At 39.7% G+C, this 25,323-nt stretch overlaps 1 long non-coding RNA gene across 1 annotated transcript; it reads left to right on the forward strand.

Moving 5' to 3' along the window:
* The first annotated feature begins 427 nt into the window (after nucleotides 1-427).
* On the forward strand, nucleotides 428-2,536 carry LOC121744492. The gene is made up of 2 exons (XR_006038631.1): nucleotides 428-1,699; nucleotides 1,835-2,536. It is a non-coding gene; the product is annotated as an uncharacterized LOC121744492 (long non-coding RNA).
* Nucleotides 2,537-25,323: the final 22,787 nt, after the last annotated feature.

The raw sequence follows: 25,323 nt of genomic DNA on the forward strand, positions 1-25,323 counted from the left end.
GATCCAAACTCTCGAGGACATGTAGAGAGCTGTGGTGCTCGACCGAGGAGGAAGTTGGGAGTCCGCACTACCACTGATTGAGCTCGCCTACAACAACAGTTTCCAGGCAACAATAAACATGGCGCCGTATGAAGCCTTGTATGGGAGAAAGTGTAGATCCCCGCTCTACTGGGACGAAGTTAGCGAGAGAAGAGTACTTGGACCCGATGCAGTTGAAGAGATGGTTGGAATTGTTCGACAAATTCGTGAAAGGATAAAAGAAGCTCAAGACAGACATAAGTCATATGCGGATGCCCGGCGAACCGACTTACAATTTCAAGCTGGCGACAAAGTTTTCCTCAAAGCATCCCCGTCGAAAGGGATAACGCGTTTTGGTGTTAAGGGAAAATTTATAACCGCGATTTATTGGGCCTTATGAAACCCTTGAAGGAGTGGGTCTTGTTGCATACCGTTTGGCGCTACCCCCAAGCCTTGGAAATGTGCACAACGTCTTTCATGTGTCGCAGGTGCGGAAATACGTGTTCGACCCAAAGCACGTGATTCACTAAAAAGAAGTCGCTTTGAACCCAGACTTGAGCTACGAAGAGAGACCCCAAATGATTTTGGGACCGAAAGATCCAGAATGTGAGAATTAAACATGTTGCTTGTGTGAAAGTACTTTGGGAAAATCATGTGCATGAAGAAGCCATGTGGGAGAATGAGGACAGGATGATGGAACTGTACCCAAAACTCTTTACTTGAGGGTAACAAATTTCGGGACGAAATTTCTGTTAAGGTTGGTAGGATGTAACGCCCCACTTTTTGAACTCTAATTTTCGAACCCTAAAGTACTTGCATTTAATGCTTTTAATGTTGCGAAGTCAGTGGATTAATTGTCGAGTGGAATTATTGTTGGATACTTTTCGTGACCAAATTTTGAGTTGGAATTTTTGACTAGGTCAGCTTTGTTGAATATGTGACATGGTTGTTTTTGAATAATTGATGTGGGGTGAAACTAATTGTTTTTGAATAAATGAAAATTTGTTATTAGAGCGAGAAATTGTGAAGTACATCACAATGCGAATGTAAATAATTACTTTCCGTGAGGAATGTTTATTGGACTCGATTCCGTATTGGATCCGATAAATTGAATAAATAATATAAAAATTTAGTCTATGATAATTAAATTGTGGGCGGCATAATTTAATTAAAATACAATGAATTATACAAATCAATTTAAATCTTCTTCCTGTTGACTTGGTCACCAATTCGATAATTCAATTTAATTAAAGATTCTTAGAGATTTTCCTCCTCCGTGATGAAGTATTCCTCCCCCGTGATATGCAATAAAATAGTAAACAAATTCAATTTAATTCAAAAAAAGGGAAGAATTCGAAAACCTCCCTCAACCCACATTAAAAATCGTTTCCCCTTTCAGGCGTCTTCCTCTCCTCCCATCAAATCATTTTCCAAAATTAAACCACCAATCAGCCTTTAATTCCAATTAATTGAGAATCAATTACCACAAATTCTCTTATAAATCATAGTCTTTCTACCCTCGCCGCTTCCACAATTCCTTCCCAAATCAAGTTCCACTTCTGCAAGAATTCACAAGAACAAGGCTGCGTTTCTTCCTATTCCAGTCGGAACAGATTCAAGAAACCGAGAGCTAAAGCGAGGGGGTCCCTGTGTCGTTCAGTTGCAAATCTGCAAATTGAAGGTATACCCTTCTTCCACCCAATTCCTCTCCAATTCCATATTTGTGCATCTCATGAAAAACAATAAACGAAACAAATCTATAATTTGAACAATCTAAATCAAAGATTCGAGCTTTAATTCATGATTTCAAATCAAGAACTTATCTGCAAGGTTTCGGGGTTGTGCGGGGCTGTTTGGATTGGTTTCGGGACGTTTCGGGGTAAATCGGGCCAACGGAGCGGCGGAGGCTGACCGACGGACGCTGCTGATGGCGGCGACAGCAGCGTCTTCCCGGTGAACAGCAGCACCGTCCTTTTTAGGTGAGCGTGGCAGCAGCGGCGCGCGGTATGGGATCTGCGGGGGCTGTCGGCGGAGGCGTACATGATGCAGGGGCTGGAGCGAGCGAACTTGAAGACGTTGGCGAGTGTAGTGACCGCCGCCACGCTGCAGCTCTGCGTCCGCGATCGGTGCTGGTGTACCAGGGCACTCCGATTGCATCCCCGATCCGCTGACGACGGCTAAATTGGAGAAGCCGACGGGAAATCTGGAGTATTAATGCCGATTTTGTTGAGAGAGAGAGAAGTAGAGAGATGGGGGAAGAAGAGATAGGCGTGGAGAAGGTGGGAGTATAACTGGGCAATTTGTTCTTTTAAAAAAGGATTTGGGCCTGTGTTTGTCTTTTTAGAAATTGGGCCTATTAAATTAAGGTGGATGATTTGTTTAGTGTGGGCTCTATTTATTTTTTGTTTGGGGCTTCTTAATTAAATTTGAGAGATAAGGTGGGGAAATTTGGGTTTTGTAAATAAATCTTTGGTTCGATAATTAAATTAGTTGTGGGAAAATTATTACGATAAGTTAATCATGAGATTAAATATTTTTATGAATTATTTAATTAATTTCGAAACTTTTCAAAGGACGAGGAATTTTATCCTAAGTCCGGAATAAATATAAAAGCGAAGGGAAATAGTCGCGATGATTTAATTATGCGCTTAAATCTTAGGATTTAATTCGATATCGTTGAGAAGAATACGAGGAGCCAACGGAGGAATTATGGGCGTAAGCGGCCGACCGGCGTCTCACGCGACGCCTTAGGCAACCGCCAAATAATCGAAAATCGAGAAAAACGAGATAAAAGACTTTACTTAGGATGCATGCATTTTTATTTATTTATTTGAAAAAGTGTGTTGATTTATCTATTATCTAAATTTTAAAGGTGAATCATCGCAAGTGAAACGTGATACCAAGGGGAAGAAAGTACTTGAAAGTTTAGCAGTCGAGGTGGGCTTTCTTTTAAATAAGGACGATGTCCTAAATATTTTATCGATGGGAGTGAAACTGCGTTTATCATGCCGTGATTTGATTTTTAACGTGCCTATCTGATGTGGCTTATGCCACTATTATTTAAATCGAATTCGGGTCCTCGTAGGGCCGCAAACCCTACTTGGATTAGTGTACACCTATGGTAGATCGTGTGCTAGCGTACGGGCTGGCCGGTCTAGTGGCTTGGTTTGTGGCCACATTCCAAGTCACGTATGTGCAGATATGGCTAACGTCTATGGGAAAATGACTGATCAGTCGACTTTTACAATGGGAAATGATTTTGAGTGCCTCGGGCCTTTCTAAAGTTAAACCCCGATGGTTACTTATATATGGCATGATAAATCATATTTTTTATTGAAAATGTTTTCGGCAAGAGCCCACTGAGTATATTTATAGTACTCAGCCCTGCATGTGTTTTCCTTATATGCAGGTTGAGCGGCGACGAGAATATGGTGGTGTTGAGCAAGTAATTGGAGAATAAATTTTTATCTTTGAACTATGAGTGTCGTCGTGTCTTCACACATGACGTCACTCTTTCTCTTGGTCGTTTCCGCTGTGACATTTCCTTTACTTATCAGTTACTGGGCCTGCAACTTAAGTTGTTTGGATATTAAATGCTTGGGATTTTACTAGTTTATGTCAAATTCTTGTTCGTTTTCTTTGAATATTAAATTTTGGCCCAACTCATTATTGAAACCCTAGTTCTCTTCGCCTGATTATTAAATTCTCTTAATCACGATCGCCCATATTTATTAACCCTAAAAGGGCGGTCGTGACAATATGGATATGGATATGGATATTTCTCAGAAAGTGATATTCTTGAATAAGTAAACTGATATTAACTTAAAAACTGATAAGTTGTATGATAACTGACTGCAAACTAACATAGTTATGCGTTCTGACTTTAAAGAAAAGTTCTGTCATGATTCATCTCCTATGGATATGATATTCATAGAAATACGACTATACCTAATTACCTGTGAAGGAAGATGGATCCAATTTGAGGAGAGACAGAGGGACGGGACCCTGCAGGTCATTGTTGGAGACGTTGAAGACTTGAAGGTTTTGCGAGTCGATAGCCGGTATAGCACCAGAGAAGTGGTTGTTATCGAGGCCGACCTCAACCATCCTAGGCGACGCCAGAGACTCAGGGATGGGGCCGGTGAAACTATTGTCGGAGAGATACACCTTCTTCAACGACTCCATGCCTTCAAAGGCATCATTAGGGATCTGGCCGGAGAAGTGGTTGTCAGACAAATACAACGACATGAGGGTGCGCAGTTTGCGCCAGTTGGGCATGGAGCCCTGGAAGTTATTGTTAATGAAGCTGAGTGTGCGAAGGTAAGACAACTCGGCCAGGGAGTCCACGTCGATCTGACCTTGCAGGCCCATGTTCTCGAGCTGCAGCGCCCACACGTACCCGTTGTAACAGAGTACGCCGGCCCAGTTTCCTGTGCATGGATTCGTCGACGGAATCCAATTCGCTAGCGACGGATCGGTATTCGTTAGGGCGGTTTTGAATCTCATCAGGGATTCTGCTGCGTTTTCGGCCAACACCACGCGCAGTGGCAACGAAAACGCAACCATCGCCATCGCCACTATAAACATTGCAGATTGCTTCCAAAGTGATGTCAAATTGTAGCTCGCAACATGATTGATTGATCATGGATTTTGTGTTCCCGTTTTTAACTGAGTCTCTGATTCTTCTACTTAAGGAAAAAATAAATTAGAGAGAGATAGATAAGATAGCGAATGCAGTTAGTGAGGGATTTGGGAAGTGAGACACGAGGTTTCGGGAGATAGTATAGGCTCACCATTCTTCTTGTTTACCATAGTTAGACTACTTACCTACTTTTTCCCTCATTTTCATTCATCAATTGTTCAAACTCACAAGTTTGAACAAAATTAGTTTGTTGTAGGAGTACTATATTTGGACTTAAAATTGTGGAATACTACTACTTTTGCTGATTCTCAAACTCTACTAGTATCATTTTGATTTTAAAATTGAGGCAAAATGATAAGGAATAGATCAATATTATTAAAATAGTTTTGAGGTGTTATCTTTCGGATCATATGATGCCTCATGGATTTATTTTTGAAACCTTTTTATCTAATAAAAAATGTAGAATATAAAATTCATCCATGCTTATTGCTCATATATATTTTTACATTCATGTCTTGGCTTTTATTTCAAATATAAAACCTAATTACATTTCTAGAATATTCAGTGCAATATGTCATAGTTTGATCTCCTAGGTTAGCATATTTTACCATATTTTATATCAGGTTCTTGAAACTGAGTATTGCTAACACGTTCAATGGAACTGCCATGCATTGAGAAATTTATTTATGAACAAGTGTTTAAAGCTGTCATGTGACAGTTATTTATACTCCTATTTGTTTTGTTGAAAAGAGTGGTATATATGACTCGATTTTACATGTTGTGCATAAATGTTAGATGTTTTAGCAGCTGATGATAGGGGTGGGGAAACTTATCAAAATATCGGTTTTATCGTACCAAGAAAATATTGAAAATAACGATTTCTTAGTGCACCGTGATTTTTGATAAGGTGATGGTATGGATTTTGAAGGGAGAGAGAGAAAGATGTGTGTTCGTGTTGTGAAAATGCGAGGTGCTATGCTAGGTCGAGATACCAAGTCCTATGAATCCACTAGATCACTTGGTCTAGGAACTCAATGGAACACGGAATACTCTGCCGTTGTACACACAAAACTCCCCTTCAAAGATCCCTCAACCCGAATACTATAGATTAGTATAGAGAAGCAGGGGTTGATCCCACGAAGATGGACACGAAAGAAAGCGTTTAGAGACTTTTGACAAAGGCGGCTGCTGCCACGCAAACTGGGTTGAGGTATAACTACTACTAGACCTAGGCAAGAAATGTAAACACTAGACCTAGGAAACTGTAAACATGCTGAGATCAAACATCATCAAAGACTACGCGATATTAAATTCCCTTCCTAGACCGTGTAAACGGCTACATAATAGAACCAGACAGGAATCATATAACAGTGGGGACCATAATTCCAGAATTAGCAAGTACGGCGGAAAGGCTGCAAATAACAAACTGAAACTCTAACTAACAACGACATGCATTTTTTAATTGAATCAAAAACGAAGATGAAGAAAACAGAGCACGTACCTAGATTCGAACAGAATATAAAAATTGGGTCGTCGGAAACTTGCAACAAACAGGAAATAACAATGATCTACATATACTCGATGGAATGAAATGAAAACATGAAGGCTAGGCATAAATTTAAACCAACTCTGCTCGGATTCACGTCGGATGCTTAATCCACTCCGGATCCAAGCGATCCGAACCAAACAGCAACCTCAATCAACTCCAGAACTTCCGATCTAACAGATCTAAACCGATCAACACCGAATTCAAACGATTCCACTCAACTCAGCCACAACACCAAATTCAAACCTCCGATTCAACCAACAACAACTCTGATCAACCCGATCCAGCCATTACTCTGCACAGATTCAGTAAACAATTGCGAAACGCATCCAACACAAGTAAACTAACTCAAACTCCAGAACATCACAGAAAGGAAATCAGAAATCAACATCAACGACATGACAGAAAATTAAACTTGCATTAAACACAGAAATATTCGGTAAAAAAAACAGAGGGCCGAGCTCCGAACAGCGAAGCTCGGTGAAATCCACAAAATATGAGAAACTAAAATGGAACTTGTTTCTTCGCCCTCGACAGGACGGTGTTACAACCCAACTGAAATGTGAGAAAGCGAAAAGTGAACCCAAAATGCAAACCCCCAGAATTTCCCTCTAAAGAACCCAAGTGTGTAAAAGAAAAAAAGTGAGCTACGAGCCACAGACTGTTAATGAGGCCTCCACCGAGAAGATCCCTCCAGAATGCATGCTTCCTTCCTTATATAGGTGCGGACATAATCTTCTAGAAGCCTTCGTAGAAATCTCCATTCTACCCTTCAGCTCCGAGATTTCCTCCGTCTTGCAATTTGTTCCACAATGCTCACTCATTCGCCAGTTTCCTCGGACCATGTGATTGTCCTCTCTCTTTCCTGAACCTGGCGAAATTCTTCTACACACCTGGCTTAAAATGTGTGTTAGACCCCGTAATTATATGAATTTATCCCCTAGACCTATGCATGAAATTAGCCTTATCAGATTTTCATATATCGTGATATATTGTGGCATATCGAAATTTGTAAATAGCGTAATATATAAATATAATTATATATAAAATATATTTAATTTATTTTTTAAATTGTACTAATATTTAAATAATATTCTAATACCCTAAATTCTATTTTTATTGATGTTGAAAGTCTGGTATACCACAAATGTACAGTATATCGATATTCGGTAAAACATACCGAAAATATGGTATGATATCAGTATTGAAATTTATTATAAATTTTGGTATATCGATAATTTTGGTAAGGTAAAATATGATTTGTTCTCATACCAAATTTTTAGTAAGTATACAATATAGTGATTTCGGTGAGGTATACCATACCGACACACTTCTAAGTGTGAAAGAGCTTAAATTTGTTTCCATGTATCGAGTAGGCATCATATTAGTGTAATTCAAATTTTATGATTATAGGTGTTTAAATTTAATTATTGGAGAATCAATCGAGTTTGATTACATTCTATAGCTGTAAAATGCTAGATAAGAATCTAAAAGTTGTTTAATGCTTTCCACTAATAATAATAATAAATTCACTAGAAATCTCTAAATTTAGGGTATAATCACTTATTCGGTCAATTTCGACTTTTTTAGCATGAAAATATCTCCAAATCAAGGTAATTTATACTTTATGTACTTAATAGTTTGGTATTCAATTTATGATTTTTGTTTTTGATTAGGTACTATGTAGAAAATATGAGTGTAGGAGGTATTTATGCATGAGTGTAGAAAATATTAAAAGAAAACAAATGAAAAGAATAAAAAAAATGGAGAGAAATCCATTGTATAATGAATATATATCAATTTCGTGTTTTTTTTGATAAAAATACTATAATACAATTGAAAAATGAGCTCACTCACTTGCCCGCGAGTTGGGTTCACGTCAAAACCTAATTGGCCGAAGAGGGGCGCGCGCGTGGAGGGACGACCCCCACCATCATTTGCCCGAGTAACAGACGGGGATGGAACACTTGCTATGTGTCCCGATTACCAGTGACGGAACCATAAATTTAAAAAAGCCGGGGCTAAAATTTAACGAAAGCATAGCACAACGTTCTTGCTATATGCGGAAGAGGCTAGTCTTTATCCCGACGTATCCAAGATTATATTCGGAGTACATATTTGTTCATTTTTGTATGAACATAAATGCATATGAATTATAAGGATATACACAATTTAAAAGTTTCACTTTTTTTCTTTATTTTAGGTAATGGACCTCACACTCTATTAAATTCCTATACTCATGTTCTCCTATAATATAAAAAGTGGGATCTATATTTCAATAACTTTTCCCACTACCTTCTTTCACATTTTTTAAAACTCACATTGGGTCAAAATGAGACTATAAATCGTGGATAAATGAAGTATTGTTAAAGTACTCCTTCCGTTCCCTCATAGTTGAGGCGGAACTTTTTTGGCACGAAGTTTAAGAAAATGAATGTTGATTGTGTTAAATAAATAGATAAAAAAGTAAGAAAGTGAAAAGGGTAGAGAGAATAAAATAAAAAATGAATAAAGTAGAGAGAATAAAGTAAGAGAGATTAAAGTAAGAATGAGAAAAAAGTTACTCCTATATATGAAAATAACTCAACTATGAGGGAACTTCTCGAAATGAAAAAATGACTAAACTATGAGTGAACAGAGGGAGTACTATTTTATATATAAACTTAATACTAATAAATCATTATAGTACAAGAAATTTATGGAGTATTAAAAAGCAAAATTTTGAGTAATTAAAAAAAATTCTCTTGAAATGTTAAGAAATAGTACTCCAGTAATAAACGATATAATACGTACATTAAGAATTAGTGTAAATGTATAAAATATTGAATAGTATTATTAAATTCCTAATCAAATAAATCCCAATGTTTACGGATTCCAATTCTGCCTCCTAACACTCACTCTCCTGCCCCAATTCCGCTCTCTTTCTCCCACCGCCTCAACTACTCCCCTTTGTAAAATGGCGGACGGCACCGGCAAAGGGGGCTTGGCCTTAGCTGGTTCCGTCACTGCCGATTACGTGTTGTCTTCTGGAATGAAACCAAAGCTCCACGTTGCAAAAGCTCGTAGTACTATTTTATGTTGTTATATATTGGTGACAAATTATTTAAAATGTTTATTTAATGAAAAATAAAATAATTATGGGATGTCTTCATTTTCAACCTGCGTTAGTCCATTGGATCTTGTGATCTAACGGTTAGATCAATGTCACGTATCATTTAATAATATAGATTATTTGTTTAATACTACCTTCGTCCCATATTAAGTGTCACATTTAGTGTGGACTCGGGTTTTAAGAAATATAAAGAAAAGTGAGTTGAATAGGTTAGTGGACTATAAGTCTCACTTATATATATTAATTTGGGAAATGCTATGTGACCACGTTATAACCAACCATTGCTATGTGACCACGTTATAACCAACCATTAACTGATTTAATAGCAAACAAACCCGGTTTACTTAAAATTCTGGTTTAGTTAGTAATTGATTTTACTTTTATATCCTTCTCATACTTGGAAGTGAAATTGGCGCTCTTTGCTCTCCTCCTTTTCATATCCTTCAAGCATTAGTTTTTCCCTCTCCCTCTCTCCCATATTTGGAGCCATGTTTAATTTATTTCTCTTCTACTCCCTTCGTCCGCGAATAGGAGTGTCGATTCATTTTTACCATAAATGGTAATAGGGTCTCACCCCTAACTAACTCATTCCACTCGCATTTCATTCAAAAGTAATATATACAAGTGAGACTCATATTCTACTAACTTTTTTCCACCCACTTTTGTAAACATTTCTTAAAACCTGTGCCGCCAAGAAATGAGATTCTTAATGGCGGACGGAGGGAGTATCATGTTTGACATTCTCTCTCTCATCTCCACAAAATATTAAAAAAATAAATAAAAATTGATGCAGCCATTTTTAGTCTCTCTCTCGCTCTCTCCCGTATATGTAAGGTTATCCGCAACGCTGTCTCTTATCCGTCTCTTAACCGTCTACATCTCTTAACTAAGAGATAGCACCTGCAACCCTCCATCTCTTATCCGTCTCTTAACCATCTCATCCCTTAACTATTCATTCAATTTTATTTTTTATTTTTATTTCCAACAAATTGAATTAATAAAAACACACTTCATTAAATAAAATAAAATAAAATTACAACTTCAAATTCTTAAAAAATTTAAAAAACACATGATTAAAATCCTAAAAAAATATTAAAAACACATAATTTAATTTCTTCCGCGCACTCTATTGGTTGCCAAAGTTTGCCAAATGTGTTCCATTAGATCATCTTGGAGTTGGGCGTGGGCGGTAGAATCACGTGTCTTTGCCTGAATAGACAACCGATCTTGCATAGACGGATGCACTCCACGGCGTCCAATTAGGATCGGAGGAGGGAATCCAAAATTAGGATTGGAAAACACACGTTATCTTTGGGAGAGAAAATATTTCATTAATTGATTGAATGAATAAAAAAGATAACAGTCTATCCTATTTATAATGCTACTGACTTAATGAACAAAAAAACAAAGATATAGAAAAAGATATGCTAAATCCCTATAATATCTAAACTAAATAATAATAATAGAGGTTCGTATCACACTCACACAATCACAGTTACACACAGACACAAATCACTACACACACAGAGACACACAATCACCCCACACACACAGAGCCACACACATAGACAAAAACACGCAACACCATATCATATTATAAACGATGAAATATCATCTGTAAGAATTTAAAAGTACTACTATCATTTTAACCTCTCAAGCCTCAAACTATTCTAAAGCCTCTGAAATAGTATAATATAAAATGGATATAAAAGTGTGGTAATGAACTCTGTATAATTTTACTCTATATAAATTATAATTAACTCTATATAATTTTATTTGTATAAACTCTGTATAATTTTATGTTTGTTTATTTTCCGTTGAAGTTAGTGAAACCGTGCAACGTAACACCATATCATTTTATAAACGATGAATATCATTTTCATGAGCGTAAAGTATCATTTTGACCTTTTAAACTATCATTTGACTAATAAAGCTTTAAACAAAAAGCACTAGAACCGCCGTATCATTTTATAATTATAAGCGACGTACATATCATTTTTATGCATGTAAAGTATCATTATAGCCTCTCAAATGAGTCTGTGTTAACGATATTTGTGGTTGGCAGCGGAAGCGTGCGTGATTTACCGATCATATAAACTTGATCTATTTAACAGATTATTTAGACAAATTCTATTCGCGTAATTATCACGTGTATCATGCTCATAACTTGAATTAAAAACATGCTTTAGCACATAAAATCCCTAAAGCATGCTTACTACGGAATTAGCCAATTTACCTCGTAGATTCAATCAAGAATCGATGATGGTTTGCTCCGTCTCTACGTGAAGATCTTCAATACAAGACCTCGGATCTTCTGACTGGTGTCCCGGACTATACGCTGATATTTGTGTGTGCAAATCTCACCAACGTACTAGGACTCGAATAATGGAAGACAGAAACTGCTCACGGAGGTGTTAGAAATCGGTAATTGTATTTCTTGATTATTCACAATGGTATAGTACAAGATTTATAGGCAAGAATATGTATATACAAGGTAAGATATTGCCCTAATTAAATCTTCCTAATTAGCGGTAGAGATACTCCGTAATCTTCTCATTCAATGCGTAATATTCTCCTTGATTTTGTAGGTGCTCCGGATCTCCTTCCAACACTCCCCCTCAAGTTAAGTGACGGGATCTCCAAAACTTAACTTGCCCAGTACTTCTTGGAAATTCTTTGCGGAGATGGCCTTAGTCAAGATGTCGGCTAGCTGGTCTTCAGATTTCACGTACGGGAACTCCACTATCTTCTCTTCAAGTTTTTCCTTTATGAAATGTCGATCAATTTCGACGTGTTTTGTTCTGTCATGCTGCACTGGATTCTCTGAAATGCTGATTGTAGCTTTATTATCGCATAGCAGCTTGCAAGTCTTCTGTGACTCCAAGTCCAACTCTCTCATCAATCTTCTAAGCCACAATATTTCGGTTAAGCCACTTCGAATACCTCGAAATTCAGCTTCGGCACTTGAGAGTGCCACTACCTTTTGCTTTTTACTTCTCCACGTTACCAAGTTTCCACCAACAAATGTGAAGTATCCTCCAGTGGATCGTCTGTCCATCAAGTTCCCTGCCCAGTCTGCATCAGTATATCCGTGGATGTCTAGGTGCCCATTTTTCCGAAATAGCACTCCATGTCCGGCAGTTCCTTTCAAGTATCGTACCACCCAATGCTCTTCTTGAGGACTGTGCATAAATTGACTGAGGACTCCTACAGCATAGGCAATGTCTGGTCTCGTATGGGATAAGTAGATGAGTTTCCCAACGAGTCTCTGGTATCTTCCTCGATCCGTAGAGTTCGCACCTTTTGTGATTTGGAGCCCATGATTCTGAACTATAGGAGTGTCTGCGGGCCTACAGTCCAACATTCCTATCTCTGCCAAGAGGTCCAGTATGTACTTGCGTTGGCTAATAAAGATCCCTTTTCCAGACCTAAGTACTTCAATCCCGAGAAAGTACTTGAGGTCACCCAGATTCTTCATTTCAAATTCCGCTGCCAGATGTCCCTTTAGTCGTTCTATCTCGGCTTCATTATCCCCTGTGATAATCATATCATCCACATAAATTATCAAGCAAGTGATTTTCTCACCTTCTCGTTTGATGAAGAGTGTGTGGTCAGAGCTGCTTTGTTGATACCCATACTTCTTCATTACTTCTGTGAATCTGCCGAACCATACTCTTGGGGATTGTTTTAACCCGTATAGGGTTTTCTTCAACTTACATACCTTCTCTCGCCCGAACTCCTCTGAAAAACCTGGTGGGGCCTCCATGTAAATTGGGTCTTTCAATTCTCCATGAAGGAAAGCATTAGTGACATCATACTGATGGAGAGGCCAGTCTTTATTTGCCGCTATAGATAGAAGTACTCTTACAGTGTTCATTTTGGCAACTGGAGAGAAGGTCTCAGAATAGTCAATACCTTGAGTTTGAGTGTACCCTTTCGCCACCAATCGAGCTTTATACCGTTCAATACTTCCATCTGGTCTCCTCTTGATGGTGAAGACCCATCTGCACCCTACGGTATGCTTCCCTTCGGGTAGTGGGCTGATCTCCCATGTGTGATTTCTCTGCAAGGTGCTTTCATCTCAACTAGCATTGCTTCCTTCCAATGCTTGATTTTTATGGCTTTTTCAAACGTTCGAGGTATCTCCTCCTCGTATAGTGCAGTCTGGAATGCCCTCGCCATTTTGGAGATATTAGCTTCAGCAAAGCTTGCTATTGAGTATCTATTTCTCCTTCCTATCCTCTCTGGTGAATATCTCTTGGGAGGAATTCCCCTTGTACTGCGCAGCGGAAGTACATACTGTCCTGTGTCTTGATCAATAGTGGTATATTCCTCTGTATCAGGGGAATTAGAAATAACAGTCGTATGTTCAGAAGGTGTGTCAGAGATTACCTCAGATTCTGGTACGGTTGGATTAGAGGAACGCAGCGGAAGCGCTGAAGGGCTTGTTTTTGTAGACAAATTCGTCTCATGGATGGTACCAACTTGCTCTGGTGGGCCCATATCAAAGTGACTTGGCACATGCCACCGAAGGGAGTCGCTCTCTTGGGTCTCCCCATGTCTCTCACTCTCCCCCTGAGTCCCAAGGTGGTAAAAGAATTCTGTTTCGAGGAAGTTGCAATTCATGGTAATGAACCCGCACCTTTGGTAAGTCAAAGTAGTGGATACTCAATGTCGTGTGCTCAATGCTAACGTACATTGATTAAGAAATTAGTTATCAAGAACTCGTCTTTCAGTAGATAGCGTAAAGACTCGTCTTGCTGTTAGATCTATTCAATGCTTTATCACACAAACGTCATCTTATTTCAATAAGGCTTAGAAATAATCGGACTGACATTGCAACCTTTCGCGATAGGTAGTCTTGCCCTATCTAGGTTGTGAAATTCTTATTTTTCTTTGTTTAGAACTGACCGTGTTACTTTAAATTGGACGACGCCCACAACCGGTCTACTAAAACAAAGACTTAGACTTTGTTACGTTTGCTTATACATTTAAATATGCAATAAACAACCATTAAATGTAAAATATAACAACATTATGATAAAAATAATCTGTTGCATTTATTGAAAAATAACAATTAGAGTTTTACAGTATGCAATCACTCGAAAGGTGATTTCTAGTATACAAAACCCTAACAATCTCCCACTTATACTCAAAACAGCTTTCGAGTATACAAAATGGTAGTGCACACGTCTAAATTTCTCCCACTTATACTGAAAGCGAGTTGAGGTCTTGAATGAGTCGAACTCTCATCCCTTCAACGTGGCATTCGAACGGTTTCACCGCCAAAGCCTTTGTAAAAGGATCTGCCAGGTTGTTCTCTGACGCAATCTTGACCACTTTTATGTCTCATCTCTGCACTATATCTCTAATGATATGATACTTCCGCTCTATGTGTTTGCTCGCTTTGTGAGCTCTTGGTTCTTTTGAGTTTGCCACAGCACCAGAATTGTCACAATAAATGGTGATGCTCTTGGGCAGATTCGAAACCACACCTAAATCAATAAGGAAGTTCTTGAACCATACCGCCTCTTTTGCAGCCTCCGAAGCGGCCACATACTCGGCTTCCATGGTCGAGTCCGCGATGCATTTCTGCTTCACACTCTTCTAAATTACGGCTCCACCTCCTAAGGTGAACACATATCCTGAAGTAGATTTTCTCGAGTCCTGATCAGCTTGAAAGTCTGAGTCAGTATATCCCAAAGGACAGAGCTCGGCTGCATTGTAAACTAGAGTATATTCTTTACGGCAGTCCAATGTCCTTGGCCCAGATTCGACTGATATCTTGCCACCATGCCAACAACAAAGCAAATATCAGGTCTAGTACAAAGCATAACATACATGAGACTTCCAACTGCCGAAGCATATGGAATCCTTCTCATTTCCTGTATCTCAGACTGTGTTTTAGGGCACATCTCTTGAGATAAATGGATGCCATGTCTAAAAGGTAAGAAACCTCTCTTGGCATCCTGCATGATAAAACGACTAAGTACTGTTTCGATGTAAGATTCTTGAGATAAGCACAACATCTTCTTCTCTCGATTCCGAAGAACCTTGATCCCGAGGATGTGTCCCGCGTCTCCCATATCCTTCATCTCGAACTGGTTCGACAACCATGTTCGAGCTGATGACAACATCTTTTTATTGTTTCCAATTAGAAGAATGTCATATACATATAAAACTAAGAACACTACATTCCCCTTTTGAACTTTCTTATACACACATCTTTCACTTGGGCACTTTTCGAATCCAAACTTCCAAACAGTTTGATCGAAACATTGGTTCCACGATCTAGATGCTTGCTTGAGGCCATAAATGGCCTTCTTAAGCTTCCAAACCATTAAGCTTCCAAACCATGTGTTCTTTGCCCTTTATGGCATATCCTTCGGGTTGTTCCATGTAGATGGTCTCCTCAAGACTGCCGTTGAGAAGCACAGTCTTAACGTCCATCTGCCATACATCCCAATCCATATAAGCTGCAATAGACAACAGTATCCGGATCGATTTGAGCATGGCCACTGGGGAGAAGGTCTCATCATAATCGATGCCTTCCTTTTGGGTATACCCCTTGGCCACTAGTCTTACTTTGAAGACTTTAACTCGTCCATCGGGTCCACGTTTACGTTTATATATCCACTTGCTCCCAATGGCAGTACAGCCTTCGGGTAGGACGGACAAATCGTAGACGTCTTTGTCTATTATAGATTGTAGTTCCGAATCCATTGCTTTCACCCATTCGCAATGATCGACATCTGCCAGCGCTTCCGCAAAGTTCCAGGGATCTAATACATTGCTGTCCGAGGAGTGATCCATAGATTCCCCCAAACCAATGTATCTGTAGGGCTCATGTGAGACCCTCCCACTGCGGTGCGGCACTACAATATTTTGAGTAGAAGTTGAAGTTTCGGGAATTGTTTGTACACTTGGTACTTGTTCTTGGTTAATGGAACTTGTGACAGAAGTTAGCTCATCAAGAGCCACTTCACTGCTGGGTTTATGATTCATTACATAGTCTTCCTCTAAGAATGTCGCGTGAGTGCTCACAATGACTTTCTTATCTCGGAGACTAAAGAATTCATAACCTTTCGTCCCTTTGGGGTATCCTATAAACAAACATACCTCCGTCCAAGATCCTAGCTTAGTTGGATCCTTTTCCAATACATGAGCCGGGCAACCACAAACCTTGAGATGTGCTAGATTGGGCTTATGCCCAGTCCACAACTCATATGGAGTTTTAGGTACGGATTTTGATGGTAAATTGTCTAAATGTGACTTGCAGAAAGCAAGGCATGTCCCCAAAATGAAATAGGCAGAAGTGCATAACTCATCATCGATCGAACCATGTTTAATAAGGTCCTGTTCCTTCTTTTAGCCACGCCGTTCTGCTGGGGCGTGCCCGGCGCAGTCAGTTGGGATTCAATTCCCACTTCCGATAAGTAGTCCAAAAATTCGGCACTGAGGTATTCGCCTCCACGATCAGATCGTAGGCATTTGATATTCTTCCCATGATACTTCTCCACAATAGTCTTAAAGTCTTTAAACTTGTCAAAAGACTCTGACTTGTGACGCATCAAGTAGATATATCCAATTTTCGAGAAGTCATCAATAAAAGTGATGAAGTATCGAAAACCACCTCTTGCCTCAGTAGACATTGGTCCACATACATCAGAATGAACGAGCTCAAGTACTTCCTTGGCCCTATTGCCCTTATCCTTAAAAGGCCTCTTGGTCATCTTGCCTTCTAAGCATGACTCACACTTATGAAAAGGTTCCTCCTCTAGACCTTTGATAAGATCTTGTTGAACAAGAGAATGGATCCTCCTTTCATTGGCATGACCAAGTCTAAGGTGCCACAAGTACGTTTCGTTCATTGAACTTGAAGGTTCCTTTCATTTCTTTGAAATTTTCGATGTTGTATTGAGTTCTGATTTGCGATTATTAAACTGTGTAGAAGTGATTGTATACAAATTGTTTTTCATGATACCATGACAGATATAAGAACCATCTTTCTTAATAACGCAGTTGTCATTAAAAGAAATCGAATATCCATCATAAACCAATTTAGAAACTGAAATTAAATTTCTTCTAAAAGAAGGTATCAACAAAACATTCTTCAAAATCAAAAATCTATCACTACTAAAACGCAAATAAATGTCTCCCACTGCAACGGCTGCCACTTTGGTAGCGTCGCCCAGCTGGACTTCGATCTCACGATCATGTAGCCGTCTTGTCACCTACATTAAGTCAGGATCAAAACAAATATGATCAGTGGCTCCTGTGTCAATAACCCAAGTGCAAATTGATGTCGAAGTCAAACAAGACTCGACAACTAGAGCCTGGTGCATACCTGTAGCCTTGCCCCGTTTAGGACAGTCTGGCTTCCAATGCCCCTTCTCTCCACACTTGAAACACTTCCCCGTGGGCTTCTTGTTAGCCCTCTTCTTCTTCTTCTTTCCCTTAGCTATCTTGGCTGGTCCTGAGTTCGGTGCCTACCTTTTTCCTTTGCTAGGCTTTAAGCCAGAGGAACGAGGCGCCGAAATCATCATGGCCGCCTTAGCCTGGACCATAAGGTCCTCTGCCGACTGAAGTTCAGTCAACAGCTCTGCCAAGGTGTAATTCCTTTTGTTCATCTCGAAGTTGAGCTTGAACTGTTGGAAGCTAGGGGGAAGACTTTGAAGGATGATAGTCACCTGGGACTCGGGATCGATCGTCCCTCCCAAGACCTCAATTTGGTTGAGGTGGCCCATCATCTCGAGGACGTGGTCCCTCACAGATGAGCCTTCCTTCATTGTCTTCGAAATGATACTCCGAAAGGCTTGAGACTTAGCCGTTCGATTCTGAGTACCAAAAAAATTCTTGAGATTCTGCATAATCTCGGCAGCAGTTTCCATAGAAGAATGTTGATGCTTGAGTACTGATGACATAGATGCCAACATGTAGCACTTAGCCATCTCATTCGCCTTATGCCACCGTCTGTGTGCATCTCTGACTTCTGCCGCAGCGTTAGCCGGCGGCACTGGAGGTCGCGGGGTGGTGAGCACAAAGATGTACTCATCTGCTGTGAGAACGATGTCCAAATTTTGTTTCCATTCTATGTAATTTTGGCCCTCGAGTTTATTTTCTTTGAGAATTGCAGAAAGAGGATTGAACGACATATTGACGATTTGATTTGCACTGCAAAACAGAGTATTTTACTATTGTCATAAACTTATGTAAGAAGTTTGATTAGATTAACCATAAAACTTTTCAAAATCTTACAACTGTAAAATTAAATTTTGTACCCTCCAGAGGAAGTCAATACGCATTAAAATCTTACAATTTTACTGGTCACAACACCGACGAATAGTCCAGAGACCACAGAGTGGCATGGCCGCCTAATGTTGCCTAAGCAAGACCATCTCTTTAGCATTACATAGTCTCATTTCTACAACACAGTCCCATAACAATGCTCATGTGCTGCTAACAAGATCAAGCTATCTCATAAATCTTGTGTGAACTTCTGAATCTCGCAGTTTCTTAGGATTATTGTCCCCACAGAGCAGGCGGCGATAATATTGGAAACTACATTCTAGTTCATACTATTTATATTTGAGAAGTCCGCCCTCATGAACTTGCTATTTTCTTAGGATTATTGTCCCCACAGAGCAGGTGGCGATAATATTAGAAAAAGGCTTCATAAATTGCAGACCAATTGATGGAGACCATATACAAACGTTGAGTTCGCAATTATAGCTTAGATATTTTGGGTTATGGTTTTTCTTTAATTATCCTTAGCCTTAGGGCAGAGAAAGGCTTTCATTAAATTCTATTGGTATTTAATTTGCTGGATAATTAAATCTTTTATTAATTGGTATCTTCCTTTAGGAAATTATTGTTCTAGAATATAATTCTTATTCATGTCTACTATAAGATATGTCTAAAATAAATAAATTATTTAATTCTTAATAAGACATGAAAAATTAAATTCAAATTAATTACGTGTTCAAGATTAGGAAGAGATATTTCATTATTTAATGTATTCATACATATCTATCCTTTTTAGGATCTTAGATATATAAATATTAGGAAACTATTAAATTATTCTTATCCATATCATCTAGGAATCAAAATAATATTATTTATTTCCATAGATATAGAAAATAATAAAAATATTCCTTAAATCTAGACAAATATTAGGAAACTATTAAATTATTCTCATCTATATCATCTAGGAATAAAATAATATTATTTATTTCCATAGATATAGATAATAATAAAAATATTCCTAAAATCTAGACAAATCTTCCAAAAAGATTTTATTTCGATTAAGTAATAATATTTTAATGATATCTTTTAATAAAATAATTAAATAATCATTAAAATAATCCTTCATCGTTATCTCATCGTACGAGGTTCGAACGAACGATGAACGACGAAGATCAGACGAATTCGTCGTCGAATCACGACGCACGCAGCGTCTCGGACACTAGCGAGCGCCCTTCTCGGTCGTCTCGACCGTCGGGTGCAGACGCGTCTCCCAGCTGAGCACGTCGGGTGACGCGGTCCTCAGCCAGCGGCGCGCACGACGGTGGCGCTGCTCTCGGCCAGTTGCTGTCGCCCGTCTCGGCCTATCCGAGCGACGATGCTCCCATCGCAGTGGCACACGGCGCGTAACTCGGCGCGTCCGTCTCGGCCAGTGACGACCGTCGGTTGCCGACACTTCTCGGCCAGGCGCGCACGCGGCAGCGCGCACCTCTCGGCCAGCGTCTCTGCGCCCGTCTCGGACATCCGAGCCGTCGGGTGGCGCGAGCTCTCGGCCAGCGGCGCGCACGGTGGCGCACCCGCTCTTGGCCAGCTCCGACCACCCTTCCTTCCGCCTAGGGTTCCAGTTCTCGGCGCCTGGTGTCTCGGTGGTTCTCGGACGAACCACCACTCCGTGCCAGCCTTCACGTCGGCCTTGGTGCGGGGAACTCCTGGGGTTTTGCGGTCTCGGCCAGCGTTGCGCTCAAGCCCACGCTCGACTGCGCGTCGCCCCGTGATCGCGATCCCTCGGCTCCCACTCAATCGACAACCCTATTTCATGATCGCGCGTGGTACAATCCGTCTCGGCGCAAGCGCCGACGGTTCGCACGTCTCGTACGATCGAGTAATTCAAGTTCTTTGATTCGATAGTTCTTGAGTTCATCATGCATAATTTATTAAACAAAACACCAAGAACATGCTTCGCAATCAAATAATACATGCATACATGAATTTCGTGAAATTTAAATCCAAATAATCAGAGCCAAAGACTGGCTCTGATACCAATTGAAGGGGTTGGCAGCGGAAGCGTGCGTGATTTACCGATCATATAAACTTGATCTATTTAGCAGATTATTTAGACAAATTCTATTCGCGTAATTATCACATGTATCATGCTCATAACTTGAATTAAAAACATGCTTTAGCACATAAAATCCCTAAAGCATGCTTACTACGGAATTAGCCAATTTACCTCGTAGATTCAATCAAGAATCGATGATGGATTGCTCCGTCTCCACGTGAAGATCTTCAATACAAGACCTCGGATCTTCTGACTGGTGTCCCGGACTATACGCTGATATTTGTGTGGGCAAATCTCACCAACGTACTAGGACTCGAATAATGGAAGATAGAAACTGCTCACGGAGGGAGCACAAATTTCGAGCTCTCTCTTTCTAGAGGGGGACGAAAATTTTGTATATTGAAAAGTCACATATTGGGCCCAGTCAGAGATCTAAGGAAGAATTTGGAACAGACCTCACCCAATTAGCTTTTTACTAATTAAATTGAACCCACAATTTAATATAAGCTTATATTGGAATATTACGAGCAGCCACTACAGAAGTAATATTGCACTGCCTTCCAAATCCGAAATTACAAGTATTCCGGGTTTCCTTTAATTGCATTTGATTTATTTCTCGCGCTTAAGATAAAAACATCCGTTAATTAATTAATGTCTGCTATAGACTTAATTAATTAACATATGTCGAATTCCAAGAGTGGACTTAGCAAGAAACTCTTATTTATTATTCATAGAGTAATCAAACTCCAACTAGCTAGGTTCCAAATAATAAAACCTCGTTTCGAGCTCCTCTTGTGGATGTTATCAAACGAGACTCTCCTCGCGCACCTTTCAACATAATAGCAATCCTAGCACCGCTAGATAATGATAACCACTACCCAATATACCTGGATCGTTGGGTTACGAAAAACCCGCACCTTTGGTAAGTCAAAGTAGTGGATACTCAATGTCGTGTGCTCAATGCTAACGTACATCGATTAAGAAATTAATTATCAAGACCTCGTCTTCAGTAGATAGCATAAAGACTCGTCTTGCTGTTAGATCCATTCAGTGCTTTACCACACCACCGTCATCTTATTTCAATAAGGCTTAGAAATAATCGGACTGACATTGCAACCTTTCGCGATAGGTAGTCTAGCCCTATCTAGGTTGTGAAATTCTTGTTTTTCTTTATTTAGAACTGACCGTGTTACCTTAAATTGGACGACGCCCACAACCGGTCTACTAAAACAAAGACTTAGACTTTGTTACGTTTGCTTATACATTTAAATATGCAATAAACAACCATTAAATGTAAAACATAACAACATTATGACAAAAATAATCTGTTGCATTTATTGGAAAATAACCATTAGAGTTTTACAGTATGCAATCACTCGAAAGGTGATTTATAGTATACAAAACCCTAACAATTTATTCATTTGATCACGATTTAACCCTTTGGTTAGCGGATCCGCTAGATTATCCAATGACTTCACGTAGTTAATTGTAATCACCCCTGTTGTGATCAAATGTCTCACGGTATTATGTCGTCGACGAATGTGTCGAGACTTACCATTGTACAAGCCACTGTTTGCCCTCTCAATAGCGGCTTGGCTATCACAGTGAATTAACACTGGAGGCACGAGCTTTGACCAACATGGAATATCTTTAAGGAAGTTTTTAAGCCATTCGGTTTCTTCCGCGACTTTATCTAAAGCTATGAATTCAGATTCCATAGTGGATCGGGCTATACATGTCTGTTTCGTGGATTTCCACGAGACAGCTCCACCCCCAATAGTAAAGACATATCCACTTGTTGAAAGTGAGTCTTTGTTATCGGATATCCAATTTGCATCGCAGTACCCTTCAAGTACCGGGGGTATCTCGAAAAGTGTAGCCCATGATTTTGAGTATATTTGAGATACCTCAAAACTCTTATAAGAGCTTTCCAATGCTCTTTGCTTGGATTGCTCGTATAACGACTCAACTTGTTCACGGCGCAAGCAATACAGGTCGAGTGCAATTAGTAAGATACATAATGCATCTAATGACCCGTGCATAATCTTCTTGTGCAACGGGCTCACCCCGGTTCTTGCTCAAGTGAACATTGAGCTCTATAGGCGTCTTAGCTGGGATGCCATCATAGGCATTGAACCTCTTTAATACTTTCTCAACATAATGAGATTATGTTAATGTGATTCCTTCGGATGTTCTTAGAATTTTTATTCCAAGAATTACATCGGCTAGACCCATATCCTTCATGTCAAAGTTTCTCTTTAACATGGCTTTCGTGTCGTTAATCACTTGGGTGTTACTACCCATGATTAACATATCATCAACGTAGAGACACACTATAACGTATCCATTATATGTGTTCTTAATGTAGACACATTTGTCACATTCGTTGATTTTAAATCCATTTGATAACATCACGTTATCAAATTTCAAGTGTCACTGCAACGACGCTTGTTTCAATCCATAGAGGAATTTAACCAGCTTGCATACATTTTTCTCTTGTCCAGGTACTACAAAACCTTTAGGTTGTTCCATATAGATTTCATCTTCAAGGTCACCATTTAGAAACACAGTCTTAACATCCATTTGATGAATCTTGAGATTGTGTACAGCAGCAATCGCGAGAAGCACTCGAATTGATGTGAACCTCGTTACAAGTGAGTAGGTATCAAAGAAATCTTACCCTTCATTTTGTTTAAAGCCTTTGACTACAGCTTTATACTTGTCCACTGTTCCATCGGCCTTAAACTTTCTTTTAAGGACCCATTTGCATCCTAAAGGTTTAGCACCTTCAGGTAGATCAATCAATACCCACGTTTGGTTTAGCAAAATTTCGCTTTGAACATCTTCTTTCCAATGTAACCCGTCTGGGCCAGCAAAGGCTACTTTTATCGATGTTGGTTCTTCATCCAACATAAATGCAATATAGTCAGGACCAAATGTCTTTGGTGTTCTGACCATGCTACCACGTCTTAGTACCGCATCGTTTGGATCATGCCTTGTTCGCTTGCGTGATTCAGGCTCTTCATCCACTGATTTAGAACTAATGGCTTCATCCTCAATTCTCGTCTCAGAATTGGGTGCAATATTTTCCTTGTCTTTGCGAGGAAATATATTTTCAAGGAATACAACATTTCTTGACTCGATTGTTGTTCCCACGGTCACAGTCAGTATTTCAGACTTGTGGACAACAAATCGATATGCACTACTATTAAGTGCATACCCAATAAAGATACAATCAACCGTTTTAGGACCGATAGTAACTTCTTTGGGCGGAGGAACCATTACCTTGGCCAAACACCCCCACACTTTGAGGTATTTGTAGGATGGCTTCCTTCCCTTCCACAGCTCATAAGGAGTAACTTCCTTACCTTTGCGTGAGATTTTGTTTAGGATGTAGTTGGCTGTCAAAACAGCTTCCCCCCACATGTTCTGGGGCATCCTCGAACTGATTAGTAACGCATTCATCATCTCTTTGAGAGTTCGATTCTTGCGTTCTGCAACACCATTAGATTGTGGTGAATATGGTGCAGTCGTTTGGTGAATTATACCACTTGCATTGCATAATTCCTCAAACGGGGCTACGTATTCACCCCCTCTATCACTTCGAATCAATTTGATTTTACATCCAAGTTGATTCTCGACTTCGTTCTTATAATTTTTGAACGCTTCTATTACTTCGTCTTTACTTCTTAAAAGAAAGACATAACAATATCGTGTGCAATCATCTATGAATGTGATAAAGTATTTTTTACCACCTCTCGTTTGCACCAATTTTAAGTCACATACGTCCGTGTGAATTAATTCAAGGGGTTTTGTGTTCTGTTCAACCGAATGAAACGGTAACTTAGTCATTTTCGCCTCAAGACAAGTTTCACATTTGTTTTGAGTTTCTACTTCATTTGCCTTTAGTAAATCTAAACTTACTAATCTTTTAATGGCATTTGGATTTACATGTCCCAATCTATTGTGCCACAAGTTAGAACACTCAGCCAAGTAAGAAGAAGTAGATGCATTCTTATTATTAGCCAACGGCTTAGGGACATGGCGTACAACTACACTAAGCTTGAAAAGTCCGTCGGTTACAAAGCCTTTTCCGAGTGACTTTCCAAACTTGTACAAAGAAAACCTATCAGATTCAAATACAAGTTTAAACCCCTTATTCACTAGTATTGATCCTGACACTAGGTTCTTGCGGATGTCCGGGACGTGCAGCACATCCTTCAAAGTGATGGTGACGCCGGACGTCATCATGAGAATCACGTCTCCAATGCCGAGGACTTGAGACGAGGCTTGATTCCCCATATTGATCTTCCTCCCTTCAACTGCAGTGTAGGAGGCGAACTTGCTCTTATCGGCACAAACGTGGGCAGTAGCTCCAGTGTTGATATACCAGCCACCTTTGTTATCAACAAGGTTGACTTCTTCCGTGACCACATCAACAAGGTCACTTTCATCCCAGTCCTTGAACTCTTTTTCAACAACGTGGGCAGCCGGCTTCTTCTTCGGCTTGCGGCAGTCCTTGGAATAGTGGCCAGGTTTGCCACAGTTGTAGCAGTTGCCTTCAACCTTCCTCGCAGCCTGCTTTTTCTTGCCCTCATCCTTTGCAATTGGATGGGAGCGTTTGTTGGAGGGATCGCCCCGCTCCAACAGATTGGCCTTTGCAACATTTGGGCCATGGCCCTTAGCCAATTCATCGCGTTTGC

The sequence above is a fragment of the Salvia splendens genome, chromosome 8 (genome assembly GCF_004379255.2).
Source record: "Salvia splendens isolate huo1 chromosome 8, SspV2, whole genome shotgun sequence".
NCBI classification, from domain to species: domain Eukaryota; kingdom Viridiplantae; phylum Streptophyta; class Magnoliopsida; order Lamiales; family Lamiaceae; genus Salvia; species Salvia splendens.